At 39.9% G+C, this 26557-nt stretch overlaps 1 long non-coding RNA gene across 1 annotated transcript; it reads left to right on the top strand.

Moving 5' to 3' along the window:
- Positions 1-26557, top strand: LOC120757377 (uncharacterized). The gene is made up of 5 exons (XR_005702483.2): positions 1-87; positions 23030-23186; positions 25212-25387; positions 25781-25846; positions 26286-26557. It is a non-coding gene; the product is annotated as an uncharacterized LOC120757377 (long non-coding RNA).

Raw genomic sequence — 26557 nt, forward strand, 5'->3', positions numbered from 1 at the left:
CCAGAGGACAAGAGCTACCAGACCTTTCTGTGGAAACACTGCTTCAACAAGACCACTTCTTCTGGACTGCTACCACCACAGTTTCAGGTTGTATTCTGACTCCGTCAGTGATGTTTTGTACTATTGCATGTGTTTTATTTTATTTTTACCTTTTTTCTCCCCTCTCCTATTAAGTTGTTTTTTCTCACTTGGAGTCTCTTGCTGGTTTTGCCTTCAAGCCAGCACACACACTTTATTTTCAAGGATCCTTACAAGGATTTACTTGACCTTTAAAACAAATTGACAGGATTATAATGAGCAAATAACAGCTCTGGGACAGGGCATCAGGTCAAACAGCTGAAATCCCCATTTGTTCTGGAATTTAGCCCAAGCAGGCTCATGTAAGTTCTGGGGATACATCACAGTCTCAGATATAAAGCCCTGGTAACTCTTCATTTCTCAGTGCTGTAATTTCCTTCCCTGTGAAGCATAAGCTCACTTATTTTTTAACCTGTTCTCTAATCACATACAGTGAATTATTTTTCCCCGGTTCTTTGAAAATACTCTCCAAAATCTTCTGTGCATTTTTTGTAAGTTTAGACACAATGAACCTCAAGTAGTTTTATTCATAACATGCTGTATGTGCCTTAGCCTTGATGAAATTGCAACTTGGATGATTTTGATCTCATCAGTCTTGTGGAAAGAGCAATGTTTTTTATGATGTGAAATGAGTGAGATTTGATGGTGGTGGCTTTGACAAACTAATCTCTCAAATTTTGACTGGATTTGGAGTTAAGTTGTTAGTCACTGTGGTGGGAAGAACTATAATTTTTTCCTATGGTGTGAATATCACTAGAGGACATAAAGAGAAAATGATACATACTCTGACTCCAAGAAGGCTGAAGAAGAACTTTATTGTTTACAAAGACCTCGCTTTTACAGGTTTTGAGGAATGACCAGGGATTGGAGAACAAGGTTACCACCTCTCCATACCACTGGCCAGGCTAGAAGTCCATCAGTTGACTCTTATCAGAATGAATGTAAAAAACATGATGTTTACAGTACAGACTGTGGGAAATTCAGTTACAGAGCTGTAAGCATCTCATAAAAGCTCACATAATATAGCAAGAGCATGAAGTGATGAGGAAATTGAATTTATTATCTTTTCATGATAAAACATGATGTATTTATCCCCATAAATGAAATAGAAGTTCTGCATAACCAAATGTCAATAGTGACCTAGATTTCAAGCCCTCTGTTTTCAATCATGCTATGAAATTTTCTGTCTCTCTTTTTAAAAAGGATCTTTTCAGTTTCCATCTCTCAAAATACAAGAATTTCTGGCTATGAATATACTCTATTCTTTCTTCCAGTTATATCTGAATCTTATCTTGATTTTAGTTTGCCATGTGTGCCAAGCAGAAGTCTATGTGTTCACAAAGCCAAGTCTGTGTGAGATTATGCAATACATATGTGCTTAAAGTGTCTCCAAACAGAATTCAGTGTTCCTGAATCCAGCTGTGTAGTACAGTACTGACTCTGTTTTTTGTGTTTTACAAGTCCTGAGTTCAGATTAGTGGAAGTTTGATTCTTTGCCTGTCACTGTGTTTTAGCCAGAATGGGGCACAATGTTGAAATTCTGAGATATTTGACCATATTTTTTCATGGAGGAGAGTCTGAGGGGAACTTGGCTGTTCATCTTCACAGTATTCTATTGATTTTTGTGGTGTCAAGATAAGAACACTCAAATAATGAAAGTCATCATTCTGGATGTTGAAATAATCCTCAGAAATGGATATGAACAATTCTGATATCTAAGGGAGGATAGAAGAGGGAGGCACTCATTCAAGGAATTGTCAAGTTTATATGCAGATCCTCCATTTCTGGGATGGGGGTAGAGTTAGAATGTCTCTTTGAAAGGCTTTAACCTCTGGTCTGTTTTTATTATTATCTTATTTTTTTGGAAGGAGCAAGCACTGAATGACAGTACTTGAGTAGTTGGCTTTCTTCTTAAAAATCTGAATTTGTAGCATTTGAAGGCAAATTACTTGCCATTCTGCAACAATTAATTCCAGAAAAGTAAGCTAATGGTGAGTTGGAGCTAAGGTTATGTCTGCTGTGTCCTTCTGGTAAACATAAGCTTAAGAACAGGTTATTCTCAGAGCTTGAAAAGGACTGAGGATTTATCACAGTAAGAGCATTGCCTTCCTATTGTTTATTTAAAAACACCAAAACAAGGCCTCTAGGTTATAATTCACCTTCCCTATAATTATCAGGCTGACACTTATAAAAAAGCTACTGATGGAACCCTCATTAAAAGTGTGCTCAAACCACCTTTGAAATACAGGTGTGAAAAGTAGTTCAAAATACAATGGTGAGCATCACAAGAAAAAGGTACCATGGTATTTACAGAGACCTGTAATTCCATATTATGTGTGAGAGTTACTGGAACCTATTGCAGGGATACATTTAAATTATTGGGGAGGTGAGGTGGGAATCCTGAGATCTGAACATTTGTTAAGTGATAGAGGTGAGACTTTCAATGTCACTTAACTTACATTTACTATGAACAGATGGGATTTTTGTTTTCTAATTCTCTGAGTTGCCTTTAGGAATTCCATCCTAGACCAAGTCCAATATACATTTTTTCCCAACCACTTTGTCACAGAAAAGACTGAAGGTGTGAGGATATATTGAAAATTGTTCTCTTCTGCACTTCTTGCTTGTAGTTATTAGCAATATTTTCTAACTGGAAGAACTGTAATTAAAATCAGATGGCAAATATATCCTGAAATTTTTATGCATGAAAAACTTGCCAGCACTGCCAGCTGCTGATACCATTTCAGAAACATAGGGGTTTTTTGCTTGTTATATCTCAATGGGTTGTTGTGGAAGTTTCTTTCATCACAGCCTAGTTCTGGAAAGAAATAGATAGAATACTTAGAAATATAGCTCCAACATTTTCATCATTTTTTGTCAGTGCTTTAGAAGAAAGAATATTACAGCTGGAGTTGCATGTTGCTTATTTATTTTTAAACACTACTGGTGTGTAATGCTGGAAAGGAGCATTTACCATGATGTTAATGATATGCAATTAGGCAGCAGTCTGCAAAACCCCCCAAACCAAAATTATTTGGTGATCAAAAGACAGGCTTGTGTTCTACCAGGTCAGATAAGCATATCCCCTATTTTGACTACAGTTTCCAAGAACTTCAGTAGCTGGAATTTGGGATTGCAGTCTCTTAAAGGCTCAACTTAATTGGCTTTAAAAGTCTTGAGCCAAGTGACTTCTCTCACTGGATGGGAGGTGATGCACAGGTGTGTGTGTGTGAAGGAAATACTTCAGCTGGAATAAAACTGAGCCATCCTCAAACAATGTGACATTTCCAGCTCCTCAGACTCTTCGTGGAACCTAATTCACACAGAATGCAATTGCTTACACTTCAGTGTTGGCTAATCTTCAACTGCAATCAATAAATCAGCCTGGGCAGGCGAGTCAGATGTGTACTGTGGTGTTTGCTTTTGTAGCCTTTTTGAGAGGTCAGATAACGGAGACATCAATTAAAAGCAGGATAAACAGCAGGGTTCTTCCAGTGCAATAATGTTTCCCTTTCTTAAATGGGAGTGTGAATTTAGCTTTAAAGGAAGCAGCCAAATGGTTGTGTTTATAAGCAATATAATTCAGACATGGCTGGTGAAAACTTCAGTGCTCAAACTCCTTTCATAGAACACAGAGTGTAGATTTTGAGTGGATATATCAATGTCCAAACATCTTTTACAGAAAACAGGGGTTTGTTTTTTTTTCAACCTCATTAATTTTCCAGTGTTATTTTTCAGTTATTTTAGCATGATTTCAACACTCAAAATGAAAGCTCGTTGTGATGTTTGATATCTGTGAAAGAAATACTTGAATTTGGATAAAAATGAACAACTTTGATGTGTCACTTCCAGGCTCTAACAGAACCTAAGTGTGCTATTTCCTAAATGTCTTTGTCAACAATGATCTTTTCTATGGTGGTTGAGACTACACTATTTATCCATTGACCTTTATTATTTGGGCTGTTTCATGCAAATGCTCTCTTTTCCTCTACTGTCTTGTAATCTAATAGACTTGATAAATACCATGGTTTTATCTCTGTTTTTGTTGTGTGGATGTTTTGGCTCCCAAGCAATGATATCTCCAGTAGTTAGAGGTGCTATTGCTGAGGCTTGTTTAACAGGAAAACAAAGCGCCGAATCAGAACATCTGTTGAGAACTGCTTTGGCAGGGAGTTTGTCCTCTAAACTAGGAAGTAGCTTGTTCTGACTCCAAGAGCTGGTAGTCTTGGGCTTGCAGAGGAGAGATGTACCTCTTTACGAGGCTGTGTTCTTATCAACAACAGATATGTTCAGCTGGCTGCAGTTTAGATGATTTACAGGAACCTTATTAGAAAAGTGAGCCAGAAGGCAACACACTCTACTAGTTAATGGTGATTTCTTACATTCTTACTGGATACTGCACAATAATTTTGCAAGGAGGCAGAGTTAGCTGTGAGGTGGATGGAGCCACATATATTTCCACGCCCAAGAGAGAGGTTTGTGTACAGAATTACAGTCAGGAATAAGGCTGAGTGAAAGATATCAAATGTTATTTGCACAAAGATGTCTGGATTTGTAGATAAATTCACTTGATTGGTTGTTTTTGCGTTAACTTACTTACTATAAAAGAATCTTGTTGCATTGGAGTCTATAAAGGAGTAATTAGAGAAGTAGTACTTGAAGATTATTCCATCCTGAACTCAAGAACCTTGCATGACTTGTGTTTGTGGTCTCTTTCCCAAACTTGAAATGGTCATGCTACTGTCTTCCCATTTCCCCAACGGCGCCTTGCCACTACCACCACCCAGAAAAGCTTAGTGTGAAGAGAGATGCTGTGTTTTTCTCTCTCATGTGCTGCAGCACTAAAAAACTATGCAAAATAAGAGCTTCTATGATGCTGCACATCTGCAGCAAAGCAGGGAGCAGACATCAGCCAGGTTCCTGCTTGCTTGCTGCAGCATCAGGTAGAGGGAAGGAAGTTCATTCAGCAGTGCTTTGATTCCAGGTGGCAGAATCCTTGGACTGGAAACAGATCGGGGAGTGCCAGTATCACCCAGGAGAGCTGGAGCACATGACATCTCAGAGCCAGCATGTGTAAAATGCGTGCTGTCTTCTGGTGTGAGAAAAAGGAGACTTTTTTTTTTAAAGTATTCAGATTGTTATTCTCTGTTATAACTTCCTCCTTTAATCTTCTCTTTTTAGAGACAATGGAACTAAAAAGACTTCTTTGCATTTTAGCCTTATTAAGTCTTTTACGTGAACATAAAATGAGAACCATGCTGGGGAGAACAGAGCCCCTGGAGTACACACAGCTAAGAGCTGTTGAGGGCTTAGTAAATGCACTAAAGGTAATTTGCAGACAGATACCTGGATCTTCCTAACAAATTTTCTTTCCTTGCTACAGTCATTTTGATGTACCATAACAGTCTTTCTTCCTTTTGTATGTAAGAGAAAAAAAGTCACTGCTGGGATTAAAGCAAGCACAGAGAATTTCAGATGAGGGAGAAAACAGTTAAGTTTGTGAAACCAAATGTTGGTAGTCATAATTGTAAAGTTTCCATTCCTAGGCTACTCAGTCACTTCCAAAGTGGCTTTTAAAAAGATATAACATTTGAGGACAGATGTATATTTTTCCTAGTTCATCCTAGAACAAACCACATGCATATCACTCATAATTTGTTTCTATTTTTTTTGTTATGTATCATATATATTTCCTTGAGGAGAAGTCAGCTTTTAGAAATACTAAACAAACCTTCAATTCAAGCTGAAGAGCTGCAGATAAATGACACTGCTAAAATGTTGGTCCCATAGTCTTGGTGACGGCTGGTTTGTATGGGACAGATATTACTGCTATCAACAAAATAATTCAGACAGTAGGAATCCTATAGGCTGAGGGATTCTGCATGTATTGTAAAACAAGTTCAAAAAAACAATTTAAGAGTTAATTCAACTTTACCAAGTTATAAGTGGTTTGGGGTGGGCTGTAAACATTAGCATATCCAGCCTATTAGTGAGCCACTGCTGAGAAGTGGAGTCACAATTCCAGAAGATGAGTTAGGTAGAGGTGTCCCAGTTTGGCTGTGCATGTTCCTCCATCCATGGCCCGACTGGAAACAACACTGATGAGCAGACACAAGAATACATGTTCTGCTGTGTGACATCACACACTGGTGTGTCACACAATTTGGAACATGCAGGGGTCCTTCCTTCCATTGCAGGTTGTCCTGGAGAACCAGCCAGGTAGGTTGTAGCATTTTCCCTATATCCTGGAACATGCTTTATTAAGTACTTCTGAGAATAAGAGACCAGATACAGTGCTGCATCACCCCTGTGCTAGATTAGCTCACTTGATTTCTGATTAGGATGTGTTGAGCGCTGTCTAAATTGCCTAATAATAAATAGTCATGTGTTCTCTGGATATGTGAAGTTCTGCCTGCTTCAGGAGGAGCTGGTAGAAAGGAACCCAAAAGATTTGATTCCCTTTACTCCAGCCTGTAACAGAAAAATTGGAGACTGAGCACCTGATATTTTGACACCTCTCTCTGTTTGTGCTTTCTACCCTTTTGGCTTCCTCTTTGTTCCTGCTGTGGTTCTGTGGTGACAGTAGTAGCTGAAATATTTGTTCCCATTTGGCCTTTCTGGTACTTGAGCTGAATTGCTGCTGCAGTAGCAGCATGTCCCACTGCCTGCAGCCTGCCCAGAAGAATGGGAAAGGCAGAGCAACTGGAGCTACAAAATGCAGACTGAGAAACATCTTCAAATCTTCAAAATATTGAGCAATATATTTCAGCCTAAATGCATTTCAATAGATTTGCCACATTGTCAGAGGTGTTTTTAATTGCACTTAAGGATGTAGTTGAAGTCAAACAAACTGGACATAAGTCATCTGCAGTACTTTGAATGCTTCACTAGAACTATTTGACAGAACTAAATGATCAAACTTTGTAGGGCCAAGTGGGAGAAATTAGCTCTTTGCTTTGACAAGCAAAGACTGACTGACTGTCAGTCTGTCTGACTCTGTCCTTCTGGGGGTGTGCAGACAGTGCCAGCAGAAAACCAGTGACAGCAGCGTGATGTGCTCCTGCATATAGTGCCTCTGCAGAGCCAGGCTTCTCACTTTGTTGGCACCCACAGTTTCCCATATGTGCACTATCACCTCCCATGTGAGGTAGCTCTTCAGATTTTAATTGGAGATAACTAGGGCATGTCCCAGAACTGAAAGAAGCCCTGAAGGTTTTCAAATCACCACCAGACTGCCTGCTTGCTCATCTTCTTTTATTGAGAGGTGTTCAGGAAACAAGGCCAAAATTGCCTTTTTACAACGCTGTGGTAGTGTTTCTTGTGGGCATCAGGGAATGCCTCTAGAGGTAAATGTTACTTCTCACTAGAAGTGCTCCAGACAAGCAGGTTGGAATGATAGTGCTGATGATATCCAATATTTAAGGTGAACTTCAGAAGGAAGTGAGTGGTAACTTTTGGAATTACTAAATTATCATCTAAAAATGCATTTGGCATTGGTATATGAAATACACATCTAGCAAAGTATGTGAAATACTTACATGCCATAGGGCAGTTCAGCTGAGCCATCTACTACAAGACTAATTCTGCTGGGCAAGACTTTGTCTGGTATTGTTGAAAGCTTCTTGCTCCTACAGGAACCACAGTGCAGGATATTAAAGAGCTACAGCTCCTTTCCAGAAAGACTGCAGTGGTTGCTGTAATAATTTCCTATAACAAAACCAAACAAAAACCCCAACATCCCCAAACAACAAAACAAAAAAGAGAGAGTGTGACAATGAGGTTTAGGTGCAGGGAGTGTAACCAGTGAACTTCCAGATTTCCATACAGAGGGGCAAAGTTACTAAATGTTATAAGAGAGGAAAGAGGAGGTTTGCTTGTAGGAGGTTCTAAATTTACAGAGAACTCAGGGTGAATTAGTGGGACAACTAAGATCAGACCTGACATATTGCTTATCCTCTTTTCTTGGCATTTATTTTCAGATAAAACTAGTTGGATTCAGAAAAGTGGTTCAGTGCTAAGTGCTTCCATGACCTGGAACTGAATCTGTTGTAGTTGTTGCTGTAAGCAATTGTTGTTCCCTTTCTTGTATTTATCATAATAAGTGAAGTCCTTTTCCTACTAGGTATGTTTCCAAATTCTCTAGATACACTGTTTTCATCAGTATCTGTGGCTGTCCTCCTTGAAGCCCTTTGGACTCTGCACCACTATTCACATGATGATCTCACATTCCTCCTGGAGACAAAAATGTGTGCTCATGCAGCTAGAGAGTGGAAACTTACTGATTGCACGGAGCTTGGCAGGAGCTCCTGTTCCAGCCTTCTGACAAGAGCAGGGACAGGCCCCATTTCTGTAAGTGCTGAGCCAATTGAAGCCTTCTTGTCTCTGCATTGATGCTTCTTCTCTCCCTGAATGTTCCTTTCTCCATTCTTATGACAAGTATGCAAAGCAAGAGAGCTGCTTTTCTCTGTGCCTGGTCAGTGTTGTAGGAAAGTTTTAGAGCAAATGCAGATCCATTGTAACAACATTTCTGCAAGAGCCCTGCAAGCAGATTTGCCTACAGCAAGAGCACAGATTATGTTTCACGTCTGACACATCCATCTTTTAACATATTAGAGCAGAAGATGGAACAGTTCCTTCAGAATCCTCAGATGGATTAGCAGTGCAGACTGGCTTTCTACTGCCTGGAGCTCTGTCTGTGATCCTTGTTTTAACTCTTTGCTAGCCACAATCCAGGCCACAGAGAAAACTGCAGTAAGTGATGAAGTTCCTTAACTGCATGAGCGCATGTTTTTATTGTAGTATTAACTTACATGGGCTAATGCCTGCAGTGGAAGTGTATTGCAAAAGCAGCATCTGTGTGTGGCTATATTGGAAGAGAATAGCTCAATGCATAATATTTTTTCCCCATTTTCCTTTTTGAAACATTCCTACTAGCAAGCTTTAAGGAAGTCATTCAAGCACATCTGGTGACCCCAAAGCAGTAACTGTGCAGATGCTTTAGGGGAAGGCTTGGTGAGTTATTCCTGAAGGTTCAGAGCAAAGGCAGCCTGTTTCTACCTTCCTCCACTGCTTGATGCTCTTCTCATGAAATCTTATAAAACTTGCATTTTGAATGGGTCATATTGTGGGCACTTACAGAGCTTCACAGTAATTTAATGACCAGCATTAAAGGTATGTCTCCAAATTTTCATCAAAATATCCAAAACTAGCTTTGCAACTGGGTTATGATAAATTTTATTTTGCAGGCATGCATTTGCATCCAGTATGCCTGAACTTCTGCTATAGTAAACCTACCAGAACAAAGAATTAACCATCTGTAATGGTATTATTAAAACTGCCAGTCTGATATTTTGAAATTTAAGTCTAAAAGCAAATATTCTTATTATAATTCTCACAGGTTAGTAAGGAGTTCTAAAGAGCAAAGTCTGACTTCGACTAAGCTGTAGTGTAGTACTGAGTATAAATATACTGGTGGTAGATCTCTGGCGGGTATGAATGCTGAGGGAGAGGAGGATTAGTGCTGTACCATTAGTTATGTTGAGATATGCTTTAAAGAATGTGAGAAACTATTTTTGTTATCAGCAAAACCCATAAGGACTGGGTTCAGTGATGAGTTTCTGCTTTTCTGAGAAATTTTTAAAACCCTGTTAAAGACAGAGAACCAGTTTGCACTTCCAAGAAGACAGGACAGATGAGCTAAAACCTTTTCCCTCCCTATCCTTCTGTTCTCCTATTTGGCTGCTGACTGTGGCCATGCTGTGGCTCAGCAGCTGTTGTGCATGGGGAGTGTTTGGGCTGGAAGTGAGTGTAGGACAGGTGAGTGCTTGGAGACTGTCCTCACACTCACCAGTCAGTTCCTTCCTCAAGGAAGTGCATTGCAACATGTGAACAGTCACTGATCTGCTCTCCTGGACTTTAGGCTCAGCCATGCATTCAGAGAAACAAGGTACCAAACTTGGTAGGTTTTTCAGCAGGACATTGATAAAACATTGATTTGTTCCAGATTTTCACCTTGCTCTTGCTGCTTTCTCTCTCCTATCCATGCAGTCATTGCCTTGAGTCACAGTGCATTTGTTACTACAGTCTGTGCTGCAGCACTTCTCTATAAGGCAGTTTTCCCTGCTAGTACTTGTTCTGCTGAGAACCCCAAAGCTTTATAGACTGTAGTAATTTCTAAAGTGACAGGACTGCCATAGCATGCCATGATGAAGAGGCCAGGCTGGCTTAAGCTGGGTAGGATCTGGTTAAAACCTCTGTAATTCAAACAGGAAAAAAGAAAATGTCAAGTAGTGAATGGACAGGAAGTCAGCTTAAAGCCCAAGATGCTGGGTTTTTACTAGCATTGAGTATTTTCACTTTCATTGAAGGGTTTTTTTTTTTTTTTTTTTTTTTTGGTTGGTAAATTACTTTTGCATTGTTTGCTTTTCAAGAGAGAAAATATTTTTTGATGGAAAGCAGTGAGTGGACTTTCAATTTTTAATATAAACAAAACTTGTTTTATGGAGCCATGACCAATATGAGATTATATATCAAAGTGTTTTCTTTAGCTGAAAATCCTGAGACTAAGTAAAACTCAGAAAACTGAGAGCTCTTCAATGTAAAAAGTAGCTAGAGACCTTGTTTTGATTAATTTGTTTGATTTCAAGATCAAAGAGAGCTTTATGGAGAACAGTAATGCTATGGAGACAGTTGTTTGAACTTTGGATTTGCTCACACTAACAGCTGCTGATATCCTTGAGAGGAAGATCCTTGGTAGCAGTGCAAAACAAGCTCACTGCTTTCATCTGCATTGGGAAAAGCTTGGCTGAAAATATCACTGCTGAGAGTAGAGAAGCAGAGAGAAAGAGTGGTTGTATGGGTTGCCTGGAAAAATCAGAAGTGAAGGACTAAGTGTTCTCAGTCTGATTTGGATGAAGTTAAGATTACGATTGATTGGATTTGATTGCCCTGTGGTGTGGTGAGTTCCCTTAGGAGTTACATTGCCTGTTTGTGTAAAGCTTGTATTTCACTCTGAAGTTAGATGGAAATGTTTCTCAACAGGAGATAGATATTTCTTAGAGCTTATCTAGAAAAAACACAGATATTATTGGAAAAAAAGCAATTTTTCAAAAAATTGCAAAATGGGAATTCAGAAGTCCTGGTTTAGGCCAGAAATAATGTTAAAGGCATGCTGTAGTCTTCCCCTCCTTTTCATATATAGAAGGATTTGGATTTGGCCTTTATGCTCCGCTTCTGTCTGATCTGCAATAGCTCTGAAGAGAATTGTTGTGTTGACAACTCATGATAAGGCAAAGCAGATCTTGTACTGGAAAGAGTGTTTTTCAGGTAGTTTTCAAATTACTTGTAGCTTTTCATCAAAGCAAACGAATCTACAGCACTACGAATTGAATATGGCAGTCAATCCTGAACTCTTAACTGCCAGCCAGCACAAAGATACTGACATACTGTCTTTTGCTGATGTTAATAAATCCTAATGTACTTTCCTCCCACCCTTCAACTGTTTGTCTGCCTTCCATCTTACTTTTGGGTTCTTCTGTGCCAAGCTTTGAGCTGTGTTTATCAACCCACTTCGAACCCTGCTTCAGCTGGAAGCCGGCCCAAGCTATGGTAGAAAGGGCCTAAAACTTATTTGTTGTAGCAAGTATGTATTTGACCAAAAGCAGCCAAGCATGTGCTTTATTAGTGTTTCATGTTGCCTTCCAGCAGGGCGGAGCTGAAAACTGCAGCCTTTTTAAAAACAGTAATGCAATTATGTGTTGTATAAATTCTTTAAAATCCTTTTATGAAAACCAGCCAGTTGGGATGTTATCAGCAATGCTGGGGAAGACAGTGTGGAAGCACAAAATGTTATATTGCAAGGCTCCTCAGCACTGGTGTGAGTAAAACAGAAACTCTGAGACCCCTGAGATCGGTGTGTAAGGCACATATTGAGCAGATAGCTACAAAAGCATTGTGACAGTACCTTCTGGCTAATAAATATGCATTAAAAAAAAATCAAATTACTCCTATTACAGTATTGCTACTACTACCACTACTAAGCAGATCTGATCTTGAGGGTCTAGCAAGTGTGACCCTTGGAAAGTTGCTGCTTGTTTCTACCGATGGCTAGATATGTGCACAAGCCAGAGTTATTTGACAGCATATTTTAAGACATTTGAGACATAATGTACATTTAGATGCTGTGGAAACAGTAGTTTCCTCTATATGCCAGCTTTGCTTCTGAAAAAGCCTCTTTGAAAGGGCTGCAAAACTGTGCTCTCTGAAGTTCACCTGGAGTCTTTGTAGTCAACAGGCTTGCGTCTTCTGACTTCACAGGGCTTTGATAAGAGCATACATGAAGTGGAATTTGTATAATCACAATCATCACTCAGAGCTATTTCTACAAGAAGTTCGAAGAAGTAGACAGCCTCTGTTAGTCTGAGTATTTTTTATGTAAAGATGAAAACAGTTTTTTTTCTCTAATAAACCCACAGTTAATTTCTAATATTAGTAACAAATTATATAAACCCTGTTGTGTGAGTTATAAACAAATCTGGATCAAAGATGTCATTTATCAAACAATGGCTGCTTAGAAGTTTCTGGAGATTTTGACTCAGTGTAAACTTAGTACCAGAATAACCAGATGCCACATAGAGTCCAAATATCAAATAGATTTAGCAGTGGCTGGAATGAGAGAAACTTATCTTTTAGCAAGAAAAAAAGAGACCAACTTCTGACTCAAAACATGCCTTGCAGCACAAGCCTTCAAATGCCTAAAAACCTAAAGCAAAAAATTCATGTGGTTTTGCTTTCAATCAGAGTAATACCAGCATTTATAAGATGGTGTTGCTGCAGGTTTTAAACCAGAGATACACAAACTAAGGCAGATGCAACTGCTTTTCAAAAACTCTGCCCAACTTGCCCAGTTCTTGGACTGAGTTAAGAGTGAGGTGAGGAAAAAGGGTGACTTTGGCCATTGAAAGATGAGCAGTTTGTGCTCTCCCCCTTCAGTCCTGGGGGGAGCAGGTTGGTGCTGTTAATGAGTGCAGGCGATGTATTTGCTGGTGCTGTTTGCTGACCACAACAGCAAGTGTGGGTCTACTTCAGTGTTACCAAAATAGACCCACACTTCACTGATCCCCAAGGCATGCTGAAATAGCTTTGTTAACATCAGTTCTGCTTTTTCACTGACACCTAATTTTATTTATATCACAAAGGTACTTCGGGTACAAAAATGTGCTGCTGTGATGGCATTACCTGGCCAGCAGATTGGGAAAGAAAGCAATCCTTCATAGAATGTAGGTATGGGAAGGTGGTATTATTTCAGTTTCATTTTTAAGAGTTTTGGGGGTTTTTTTAACTCTAGTCCCCTCCTCTGTTCTGCTAGAAATCAGAAAATGCTTGAGGACAGGTCCTCTTTGCATTTGCTCTGATCAGCAGGCATCCTTCCAGAATAAGGACAGTGGCATAAATAGTATGAATGAAAACAACTACCAAGATCTGGGCTTTGAAGCAAACAAGTTGTGTGTGTAAACCCAATTCTTCTTAACTTCTGTTGCAGATTTCCAGCATTCCCAAGTGCTGAGGGTGTCTTACCTGTTTTATAACATAAGTAAATGAAGAATGGTTAGTGAGCTGCATTCTCGGCTGTTGCAGGTCTCTGCTAACTCGGGAAGCTATGCTGAGTTCACAGTGCTGGATTTGGCCTATTCCCATAATTCACAGTTCTGCATATTAATTTGGGTACTGTTGAAGGGGGGCTTGAAAACTTAGTCACTGAAATAAATCCAGTTAGGAGGATAGATGTTCTAAAAGGCAGTATATGACTGATATCATGGGCCCTGCAAGCTCAGGGTAGTTGGGTTTCATACTTCTCTTCTTGCAGCTGAGCTGTTGCTGAAGGGACAGCAGAATTTCCTTTAGTGTTTGTAAATTCTGTCCTGGCTGCAGAGTCCCTGGATGATTCACTTGGCAACTTCCCAGTATTTTGTTTTCCTTCTTCCTTAATACAGACCCTAAAACCTTACATATATTTTAATTTACTGCAGGCACCTCTTTAAATCAAGAAAATCAGTTACGTGACCTTCAGAAGCAATCAGACCTTCTCAGACTTTCCTGTACCTTTTTTCCTAAAAGTAAAATGGAAGTGTCTTTAAGAAAAGTTGTAAATTTAGCAGAACAATTCCTTTCTGTGAAGAACATTCATCAGGTAAGGGTTCATGCCAGCTCTGTGCAAAGCCACACACTTAGGTGTTGTGTGAAACAGACAGAAAATGCTAGTGCTGTGGGTACAAGGCATTGAGAAAGTCTTGGAGCTGGATCTCACTTCTCTGTAAAGAATCCACTTTGTGGAAGAATTTTTCATTTCCTATACCCAGCTTTAAAAAGCAGAGTCAGATTTCTTCAAATAAACATGTAGAATGCATGTTCTAGAGAAAGTGAGAGCAAGCCTGTTCAAAATCAAATCAATGGCACTCAGTAAGGCTTCCATGGGAGTGGTTTTCAGCTCAACCGGTTTTATTCTTCTATATTTTTTTTGCCTGAGTAATTAATATTAGAGTATAATTTATTTGAAAACAAATGAAAGAGACACTGTTGTTTTGGGGAAAAAAATCCCTTTACTAAAAAAAATCCCTTTAATATTATTTCCTCCTTAGAACCTGTTCTTTTAAACTGATTTAAGCTAATAAAATCTAATTTTCATGAAGCAGCCACACCTGTTTGAATCAATCACAGGCTGTCAGGCACTGTGCTTGTAGATACACTACGCTGGGGAAAGTACATAAATAGGACAGAGAAAGGGAAGGAGTCAGCAAAGTTAAGGTCAGTCTTATGCCTGTGGAAACACTTTCCTTTTATCAGGTAAGACAGCCAACAATCCTCCCTGCTATGTTAAAGAACAGAGGACAATGGCACAGGTTGTAAAAAACTGTACATGATCATTGTAGCTCTAGGAATTATGCACACCTAGGAAACATTGCCACACATCCTTCTGATCTGTTCAGTTTCCCTTATATTTACTTTCTGTTAATTATTGGGTGTCTTTAGGATGCAGGGACCATAACTGCATGCTGTGCTTAAGATATGGGTAAAGTAAGGATGTCTCCAGCAGCAAAATTATACTTTTCAAAATGTTTTCTCTTTATATTCACTCAGATATCAGAGTCCTAGAAAAACAGATGTTTACACAGCTTTGTTTCCTCTGATTCAGATATAAGAAGTGGAAAAGCACCTAAAGGTTTCCTCAGATTGAATTAGGCAGCAGTTATGCATCAGGTGTTGTAGGGCCTTTCTTCAGTAATTGCAGGAGGAGGTGAAGTAGCAGCTGCATTTTTGCTGTACTTGGAGTGACTGGTTGGTTCTTCATGAGATCCATTCTGTATTGCACTATTTCCCAGCAGGGCAGTCTGTCTCATGAGGAGTCTGGAAGATGAGATTTTTTATTTTGGTGAAAGAATCCCACATACAGAGCACACCTAGGTTCATGGCTGTTCTGTGGAGCTGAAGCAGCATCCAGCACTGCTAGTGTGAAGAACCACTAAAAGTGCAAGTCATCCCTGTTTGCACAGCCTGTCTTGATGGAGCTGGGCATCAATTATCTCTCTGATCTAGGTATGAGTAATACAGTAGAAAGGAGCTTAGTACCAGCAGTTCCTGAGAAATCTGCTGGTGAATAATTGAAACCAGTGTTTAATTAAAAGATGCACTCAATCTCATGGCCAGAGAAGCTCAAAGTAGGACATGTGAATGACTGAGAGCCAGTTCAGACCAGTTTTCTCAGAACACCACTCACAAAAGCACTGGTAGGGGAATTATTCTGGGAACATTGCTTTGTAAAGAGAAAGAAATCCCATTTTTTTCTTATCAGTTCAGGGCCTGTTGTTTTGCAATTTCTGAAAACTCTTTGACCCTTTTGTGGGACTAACATATATCTTGCGATTAAACACATCAGATACATACATGTTGTTAAACACATCAGTTGTAGTTTGTTTTTCCTTTACCATTACTACAGGAACCAATTTAAATGGAAAACTTTAAAAGTTGGATTAAACAGGACTTTGTCTCAATCTAGTCCTCCTCCCTATACTGTTGCATCCAAAATTTCACTCCAACTGATTGTTTGAGCTCACTCTTTTACACGAGTTGACTGTGTGCTGAAGTAGTGAGGGAGCATTTGCATCAGTTCCAGGCCACTTTCCTTTGAGAAGGATTCTTCTATCACTTTTTCATATGCAAAACCTTTATTTATGTTAGAATTTTTCCTTCTGTCTTTCTTTTTCCCCCAGTACTTAGGATGGAGAAAGGTGAAAGATTGCCCTTAATGGGCAGCTCTGGATTTACTTTTACATGTCCAAAGTCTCTGTAGAACTTCATGTATGGACACAGAGAAAGTAAAAGTGTAAGAAAGGAAATTCAGACTAATGACTAAAATGTCTGTATTGTTTTTATGTTGGTTACAGAAAATGAATGAAAAAATTATCCAAGGAGGACTTGAACCTTAAAATCATGATAAATTTTGAGGTAACACTGGAGGAAAAATTTTCAGATGGTATGCATTGAGTTACCAATTATCACTGATTTCTCACTACTTGCATCCATAAGTATTTATTGGATTTTCCTCATCTGGGGAGAACTCTTTGAGGTGAAAATGTAGGTGAATTTACATTTAATTTTTTGATGCTACCAAAATGCCACACATTAATACGAATAGCAGTGAAGGCAGTTGGTCTCTGTAAGTGAGGACAGCCCTTCTCAGACTGTGGTGCTGAGAGAAAGGGCAAAGTCAGGTTGTCCAAATGTTTGTGGTCTGTATATGTGTGAATGTGGAGGGAGGGAAAAAACCTTTCTTCATTTATTGTGGCCCTTAAGCAAATACTTAATAATGGGTGAAAAAAAAATCCTTACATCTGTGCTGATCTGATTTAGACTCTGCATTAACAGATAGCAATCATATGTAGAAGCTCTGTTTATTAATGGTCTATTGATGTTTTGAACATTAATTCATTAGTGAAGGACAAAATATAGTGTACTAAAGCTATTTTCCTGAAGTTGAGACAGACATGCATCTCACAGGACATTGTTATTAATTTGTAGTAATAGAAGAATTTTATTCTCGTTTGATAACTCTAGAATAACTGAAAAATGCAGACAGAGGATCTCAGGCTAAAGAATCACAGAATCACTGGGTTAGAAGAGACCTTCAAGATCAGAGTCCAGCCCACCCCTAACACCTCAACTAATCCATGGCACTGAGTGCTGCATCCAATCTTTATTTAAACACATCCAGGGGTGGTGACTCCACCACCTCCCCAGGCAGACAATTCCAGTATTTTATCACCCTTTCTGTAAAAAACTTTTTCCTAATATCCAGCCTGTATTTCCCTTGGCACAGCTTGAGACTGTGTCCTCTTGTTCTGTCAGTTGCTGCTGGATAAAGAGACCAACCCCCAGCTGACCACAGCCACCGTTCAGGGAGTTGTGGAGAATGATAAGGTTCCCCTGAGTCTCCTTTCCTCCAGGCTCAACAACCCCAGCTCCCTCAGTTGTTCCTCACAGGGTTTGTGTTCCCAGCCCCTCACCAGCCTCGTTGCCTCCTCTGGACATGCTCAAGCATCTCAATGTCCACCTTAAACTGAGGGGCCAGAGCTGGACACAGCACTCAATGTCCACCCCAAACTGAGGGGCCAGAGCTGGACACAGCACTCAATGTCCACCTTAAACTGAGGGGCCAGAGCTGGACACAGCAGTCCAGGTGTGGTGTGGCCTCACCAGTGCCCAGTCCAGGAGCAGAGTGACCTCCCTGCTCCTGCTGGCCACACCATTCCTGATCCAGGCCAGGTGCCATTGTCCTTCTTGGCCACCTGGGTACACTGCTGGCTCAAGAAGACACACGGTTTTCAAAGATACATTTACTTTTTTGTAATCCTCTTGTTTTCAGGACACTTTGCGTACTTTCAAAATTAACATCTTGAGTACGTTTTTTTTCTCTATTTTTAAGCAGTTCTGTGAGAACACTTTGCCCTCTAGTGGTGCGGTGGAGACTGAGCTCAGCCCTTGCAAGACCTGTTAAATATACTAAAAGCCATCCATGGTATTTAAACACTGAAAATTCATCTCCTTAGATCATCACCATTTGTGAGCTATGTTTCAAGGGTCAGGAGAAATAATGAGTTTTGAAAATGTTATAAATACAATGGATATTGATTGTTTTCTGCAATCAATTGTGGGTGTTTATATATAATACTGAAAATTGTTCCAAAGTGTCCAAAGTGCTTCAGTATTCCCAGTAATTTGTTCTTCTTTGTTGTAAATCAAAGGGAAAGGCTAATAACAAACACCCTTTAACCTATCCTAGAAGGAAAACATGCATATTACATCAGTGTTAAAAAAGAAAGAAAAAAAAAAAAGGCTTTAGGCTGGAAAAAGAGAAGTTTAATCAAATTGTAGCCAAAAGATTTATAAACGCTTCCTTTGAAAAGCCTCGCTTTGAAAGATTAATATGTAAATTTAGAATAAATGTAATTCAGTTAGTCAAGCTCAGAATTCAGCTAACTTACACTGCAATCCTTCTAACTTTATGTGCTATTTTTTAATATATCTTCATAACCAGAGAGGCATTAGGGAAACTCCAGCATTACTGAACTGCTTTTTTTTTTTTTTTTTTTTTTGCCACTGATGATGCTCCTGACCTCCACAGCATCCTTTGTCTTATTCCAAAATATTTTCAGGCTTGAACAAGTCCAAAGACCGTGTTGCTCAGGCAGTCCTTGCAAGGGGAGGATTCCTGTAAGCTGTGAGGACACGGTGTGATATGCCAGGGACAGCGGTAACCACGGGGAGGCAGGGCAGGCAAGCGTTAGTGAGCAGGGAAACACTGCGAAATGCCAAGTGTTTCCCTGCTCAGCACAAAAAGCTGCCCAGTTCCTACTGATGGTATATTTTGCTTGTGCATTTAAGAAAGACACAAAAAATGGTTGTAAACAAGTGATCAGAGATCTACTGAAGTAGTGAGATGCTTGTTTTTAAATTTTTTTTAATTTATTATTTTTTTTTTATTTTTAGCAGAGCTGTACAGTAACTGATGTGCAAAGGAAATGACATACATGAAGCAGTGGTGATGTGCACTGTGGTTTTCAGGACACCACAAAACCTGTCCCATTCAGTTTTTCCATGCCAAGACCTTCAACCAGCGCTTAAAATTTACATGCAAGGAGAGGCAATCCAAAGGGAGCTGGAGCCTGGGAAGAGTTCCCCCCTGTGCAAGATTTTCTTTATTTTTTAAACCCTCTGCTCAGTATGGTTGAAGCAAACAGCAAGGTTCCCCCTCACACATCATACAAGTAACTTCTTTTAGAAAGTAGAGTTTAGTCTAGCTTTCCCTCGGCTAAATTAGCTGTAGCTCTGGTGTTTCCAGTTTTAAATTGAACTGAAGCCAAGATCTGCAACACATTTTCCTTATGACAGTAAATCAGATGCCATTAAAATGCAGCCTCTCCCAGAGCAGCTTCCCTCAGTCTATTGGGGAATGACAACCTCATCTAACATTTTGGAGGACAGTTCTGTGCCATAATGCAGCAAGGGTTTCTGCTTGCAAACAAAGCAGAATCAAACAGATTTCAGAGTAGCCTTCAGCTGCTTCAGTTTTCCCTGTCATTTGCTTGTTGGTCTGAGAATATGTAAGTGTTTGGCAGAGAGATGTTGCTTTTGGGAATCAGTGCTGGTGGTTGTGACAGGTCTTTCTGCCTACATTAATGGAAATTATTTGTTCACTTTTTTCCCCTAGGCTCAAAATACAAAAGGTTTGAGTTGTGGCATTGAGATTTTTATCTCACTAGTCAGTTAATGTTACGTGTCTATTTTATTCACACCAAATGATTAGAGGGAAATAAACTGTTCTTATGAAAGAATCCCATGAAACTTCAGGCAACTGGGCAGGCTGGGCTGTATAACTGGAAATTCAGTTTTGATTTACCAGAAGATTAAAGGAATTGCTCAGTTAAGTTTTGCTTATGTATTCCTTTGTGGCTGCTGATCTCGTTTTAGAGGGATGAAACATGCTCTTTTTATGGAGTGGCAAAAGCTATAGGTTAATTTTACACATCCCTTTTTATAGAGTTTCACAAACATCTTGTGTTTATCTTTAATTTGTCAGTAATACGCTGTTACTCTGTAATGATTGGTCAGTTCACTCAAGGTGTGTATCTGCAAGAAGGACTTTGTTTTGAGATATTGTGTTTACTCTTACTTGATGGCTGGCTGTAGCTGATAAAGGTGTGAGAAACAGTCCTAATCTGTAGAATTCTTTCTTACGGAAACAAGTTGTTTTTTACTGTTACAGGATTTTATTTTTATGAAGGGCTGGTAACTTTCTCACAGCTTATGTTGGATTAAGTCAGAATTTAGTCTGTGATACTTATACAGACTGTTTAGCCACTACATTCCTTAGTGTTCAATGTTTTTCTATAGGCACAACGACATCTTAACCTGTCTCAGGCACAGTGGACTAGGGAGGTGTTAGCTGACGCTCTTATAGAGTGTCACTCTCCTCCAAGTCTGGGGGTGTGTTAAATTGCACTGGTAAGGAAAATTTCCTCAACGTCTTGGCAATTAGAGTACAATTATTTAAAATGTTTGGACCCACTGCCTCAGGTTTTTCTGATCTGGTAAGAAGGTTTGTGGCAGAGGTCTTAGTTGAATGACCAGGGTGCTAGTCTTTGTTTTAAGTCAGAGAAATTTCACTTCTTTTACACCTGTGTTCTGAAGCTGGCAATTGGCTTTTGTTCACAGACTTTAGCTATTGCTTAAGACCCACTGTCTTTGAAGATGAATATTTAATCTTGTGAAAAAAAATTTACCAGGCAGAAGCTGAAAAAACTGCTTATAAACACTGGCTGATAGATTTTTCAACATATGTTTACAATAAATAGTCTTCTTAAGCCTTTCCATCCATCACTTAGTTCTAGAAGTACTTCTTCATGTTTACCTTTGCTTACAGCACTGAAGTTAAAATAGAGTTGCTAAGTGAATAAGATTTACTTTATGGTGAAATGACAGTGTATTAAGAGGGCCACAGAAAATATTGCTTTTCTTACTTTTCCTGGTCTGATGACATCAAATTCCAATAGTTGTCCATAGATTTGCCTGCTTCTAAAAGAAAAGGTCTTTCCTACCTCCAGAGAGGATAAATAGTAAAGAAAATGGACAGAATTCTGATTCTCTCTTCTTTTTCTGACTTACTGTCTATGCAAATTGGTCTCATCAGGGAAGGCCACTTACATTCCCCTCTTATATCCATATCCACAATGCAATAGGACATTTTTATATTTAACCTCTAGAGCCAATTTCTGCAAAAAACCCCAAACCCTGGCTCCCTCTTTCATCTCATCTTAAAAATGGTTACTTTCTCATTTTCCAGAGAAATGTTTTCCTTGGTTAAAACACAGCAGAGAGGCTTCCACTTTTGGGTACAGGTTATCAGACTGAGTAATTTACCACTTTAATAGTTTAACGTAGTAGCACAGAAGCTGGCAGTGTAGGGTCATGGGAGGTTGTCTCCTGTGCTAAAGGAGATTGGGATAAGCACAATCCAGACATTGCCCCAGCTGAGGGAGAGGGTACTTTGGGAAATGGGCAGACACCTTCCTCCTAGCCCCACTTTTTTCTCAGCTTATAAAGCAAGCCCCAGCTCCACTCAGGGCATTGCTGGCAGAGGAGCAGCTGTTCCTCACAGAGCTGTTGAAGAGCAAAGAGATGGAGCTTCAGGAGAAACAGTTTAAAGTCATTTAAAGCCTTCTACAAACTACAAAAACTTGCTGATGACATAGCTCTTGTTTGAAAACTTAGAGGTTGACTCTTCTGTTCACAGTGCTCAAGTTTGTCCCAAATGAATCCTTTTCATTTTCCATTTCCTGTTAATCCTTACTGACCATTTCTGTTCCATTGGCCTTGTCTGATTGACACCCCAAACCTGCTTTATCACAGCAGTGAGGCTTTGCTGCTCAGAGGGGTTTTGGGCCAGCAAAATAATCTGTTCTGTTCTTTTGGGAAGCTTTGAACTTGCTCTGACCTGTCAGAACCACTGTCTCTTGGAATAACCAAGCTCTGTCTAGGTTGCCAATTCAGGCTGTTAAATAAAAAAAGAGGCCATTGGCTGATGAAGTCCAATCTGTAGCTTTCATGCAGACTTCCCATGGGTGCTCCCCAGACCATTCTCCTTGCTCAGCTTGCCATTCCTATGGAGGAAGCCATGGTTCATGTTTTTCCTCACCAGTGGTATAGCGGGGATGTAGGAGTCTGTGTGACCCATCCAGCCCTGCACGCTACTAGAAATGTGTCACACTCACAGGGCTCCTGCTCTCTTCAGGAAAGAAAGACACAGTAAACAAGGAAAGTACTCCACAGGGTTTTTCTGCTTCACTTTCCACCCTCTACTCTCAGTTCTGCCCTAGAAGGACAATTTGCTCAAACTCTGAGTTCCTGTTTTCTGCTCTGTTGGCCCTCTGAGGGACTAAGACATAACACAACTGTCATTTCTGCTTGTTTCCTGCTTACAGTACTGAGACCTTTCAGGTTCAATATTCACATTTGCCTAAAGTTATTACTGCATCTGCTAAGTAGTGAATAATGAGGTTGCCAATAGAACAGCACTTTACTCATTTTATGAGGAAAATCTGCACTGACACTTAGCTGGGAGTCTATTTTGAATTTTTCTGGCTATTGATCTACATTCTGAAGTGCACCCCAGACCTTCTTGACATGACCATAATTTTTAGTCCTTCATTTACAAAGAATTAAAAGATCATTTCCAGTAAACCTAAGTATCCCCCTGGAATGTTGCCTAATTTGCTGGAAAGTAGCGTTACTGCTGTTTGCAGAAAGACATTTGGACTTACAGCCTGAAACCAAAGACTTAGAGCCAAATACTCTCTTCAGTTGCACCACGGTAATTCTAATGTAATTATTCTGCTTGTAGTGAAGCTCCTCTCTTGTCATCCTCTTCCTGTTTGGAATATGAAGAGTATTTTTTCAGGAGCAGTAACAATTTCCTGGAGACCTTTCAGAGGAAATGATCAGAGTGGGAAATCTTACATGAGTCCAGAGATTGGTCAGTGAGAAGATGGAGAAACCAAGTAAGTTATTACTTGGCCTCTGGTAAGTGCTGTGTAGCATTTCTCAGAAACTAGAGAAATATTATCTGGCACTTCTCTAACTCTATTTTTAGCAAAGAGGATCTTTCTTCAGCCTCATTAGATTCTTAATTCCAAGAAAAAGCTGCCTTCTCAGAGGAGAAGAAAAAGGAGTTGCAGGGATATGGTTGGGATATCAGAGAGCACTGCACCTTGGTTGAACAGTGATGACATAGCACAGATCCTTAGCTGTATTTTCAAGGTAAATAACTTTGAGTGTGAAAGGAATCATGGTGCCAATGCAGAGGGCACTGACAAGCCAATGCACTCATTAGAATTCAAAGCACTCCTGTGTGCCTTCTGTCCCTTTGAGAGCAGGCCACATATGGCTGGTAAAATGTACCTCAGCCTTTGGAATATGAATTTAGAGCTGCCAGCTGATGCCCTGCTTCCTGCTGTTGGCTGCAGAATCTGGTTGGTGGAGATCATACAATATTACAATGTCAAATTGCCTGATATACCTCCACCACATGCTTCCTCTTTTAAAAATACCCTCGAAAGCTCTGATGTAAAAGTATCATCACATATTCCCTGGGCTAAATTATTGCAATTAGTGAGTGTGGCTAAGAGATCAACTTGAAAGGTTTTGTTTTCTCTGTCAGAAACACTATTTTTACTATATCTCCTGTGGCCAAACAGCACCTTAAATACTGACTTTAAACATGTCAATTGAGGGTTTAAAACTAATGCTTGTGGGTCTATTTTGGCTTACTCCCTGGCATTTAAATGCAGGATTTGCTCTGATGTTATAAATGACTCAGACCCTAAGTGGGCATGAGTGTTAAAAGTTTTACTGAGAACTGATAAAAAATGCACAGAGCAAAAGGGGCAGTGCTGAGAGCTTGGCCAGCCACCAGAGGCTCATCCACAAAACGGCAGCTCTGCCTTTTATACCCCTGGTGTTGCTTCAGCCAAATACATTTCCATAAGCTGTCGTACATATTCCAACATTTTCCTTATATATATATCCCTGGCCCTTCCCGAAGTCTGCCAGTTGACTCTTCTTTGCCATTCATTGGTGGAGACCAACTTGATTGGAGGTCTGGTGTTGTCGTGCCAAGCTTCCCCCATTCCTGGCTGCCTCATGCAAGGAGCACAGGTACAGCCCTTCCTCATGTCTGTGACAACCCAGCCTACAGAGGGGAGAGGAGAGGATTAAAGAGAGAACAAAAAGGGGTCCAAAACCAGCCTGGATCACCCCCATACAGCAACAGAGTCACACATCAAAAGAACTTTAAACCTTAACAAAACAACTTTTAACACACATAATACCCATTCCTCATTTGCAAGAGCCAGTCATCACACTGCTCATCTATCAAATCTGATAATGTTTCTAAGTTTTGTTGTAAATCCTTGAGAGCTCAGAAAAGCTAATGCAGAAATGCATTAGCTAGCTCTAGAAATCTGGAGGACCCTGGAACTGACTTAAATGCGCATCACTGCCTATGGATGAAATACTCCATCATCTTTTAGAAAAATACAGCTTGTAAAATTGGGCACAGAAACTTAGTCTCCCTCATAACAGGAAGAAGAAACTGGGTTGAAAGGGAAAGAAACGGGAAAGTGAGACTATAACAAAGAAAACCTGGCTCTTCACACATGACATGGCAGTGGGCTAAGAGAAAGGGCTTGTTTTTAGGGAGGGAACTGTGCTGCTGGGGAAAGAAGCACCCAAAGGGATAGAAGAGATTTCATTGTGCCTATCCCTCATAGGAACCAACCTGGCCAAACCTAGTCTGTCTGTTGTAGTCTAGGCAACTGCCCAGGGGTAGAGGTAAAGCTGCCTAAAATCCTGCTCTGTTGTAGCTTACTCCAGCTTAGAATAGGAGCAAAACCAGTTAGTGGCTGGCTCTGTGTGGATATAGGCAAAGTTAGCTGCCAGGCAAGATTAAAACCATTTATAAGACGAAAATAATTTTGAACAACATTGACAAAAAGTGGCAGAAAAATTCTTTTTGTCTTTTACAGGTGATAAGGTGGACCACACAAAGCCCCTTATTTCCTCTGTGTGCCCTACACCACCCCTGAAGAGTCCCAGCCTGCAGCAGAGGCTTGGCTGCGCCTGGGGACTTCCCACATCCTAATGCCAGTCTGGAAACCTTAGACTGCCTCACACAGAGTCCTGGCTGCTGTCTGCTTGCTTGGTAGGGAGGGCAGTTGTAACCTAGCCAAAACCAATTATGTTCTCTAGGTTTGGTTCAAGTCTTAAGAATTTTCTTTTTTTTTTTTTTATTAAATTTGGGAAAACCATTCAATTGCATAAGGGAGGAAGTGATGCCAAGACATGAACTGCACTTCAGGGTTTGGCTTTATCAAAGCAACTGAAAGGTATCTAAAAATTCCCAACTAGCAAACTAGTGTTGTTTGTTCTTTTTGTGTTAGAAATTTCTGATAATTTTAAGATCTGCTGTTTTAAAGGCAGCACTGTAAGTGGATCTGTGTACCAATGCCTGTCTCGTGAGTCCTGGTTGTCTAAAGCTGGTGTTTTGTACAATTACAGCCCTTGCACTTCCTTTCTTTGTTTTCTCTCCCCACAGTCCCCATCTCACCCCTGCCCTCAAAATGCCTGCAGAATGCCTGTTGAAATGAAGAGTACTAAGGAGGTAAGAGTCATTTCTAAACACACTATTATAGTTTCATGGTGTGGAATCCAAGAAGATTCAGCCAATAATGCTACAGGCTGCATTTGCCATAGACAGCAAAGTTTAAAGCAAATGAGATGGTCAAAATGGATTGAGCCACAGAAACACATTTTGTCCTTTGCTATTTTTCTAGAAAAATAAAATCAAGGTCGTTTTGGGATGTAAAACGAAATAGTTGCATCTGGCAATTAGGAGAATTAGAGGAATGGTGGAGGCTCTGAAAGCAAGCCAGTCTGATGGTTACATTTTTTACTGCTTTTATTTGCTGCTGTTATGGAGATTGGAGCACAGCTGTGCTTAGCACTTGTTTACCAACTCAGATGCAGCTGGGAAAATGCAGTCAGTGCTCCCAAGAATGAGAGGTAAAGTTTCTGATTTTGATATACATTCTTTTTGCTAGGTGCTGAAGGTCTAAAATTCCACCTCTCCAAGGTATTTTCTGCTTTTCGGGTGAATTGCACTGAAGATTTCTGACATCCATTTGAAGGCTTCATGCAGGAAAGATGAAATTGCAAACCTGTATATTTCCTGAACCTTGATCTCATCCTGTCTGCTATTGAAATATATGACCCAAAAGCGCTTCCCTATGAATTAGGCACTTATCATGCATTTTAACCTTCTTGGAGAAAATTATGCAGGTCTCTGAGTTGCCTGCATGAGTTATCTTTTATT

This window comes from Hirundo rustica, chromosome 10, assembly GCF_015227805.2.
Source record: "Hirundo rustica isolate bHirRus1 chromosome 10, bHirRus1.pri.v3, whole genome shotgun sequence".
NCBI classification, from domain to species: Eukaryota; Metazoa; Chordata; class Aves; order Passeriformes; family Hirundinidae; genus Hirundo; species Hirundo rustica.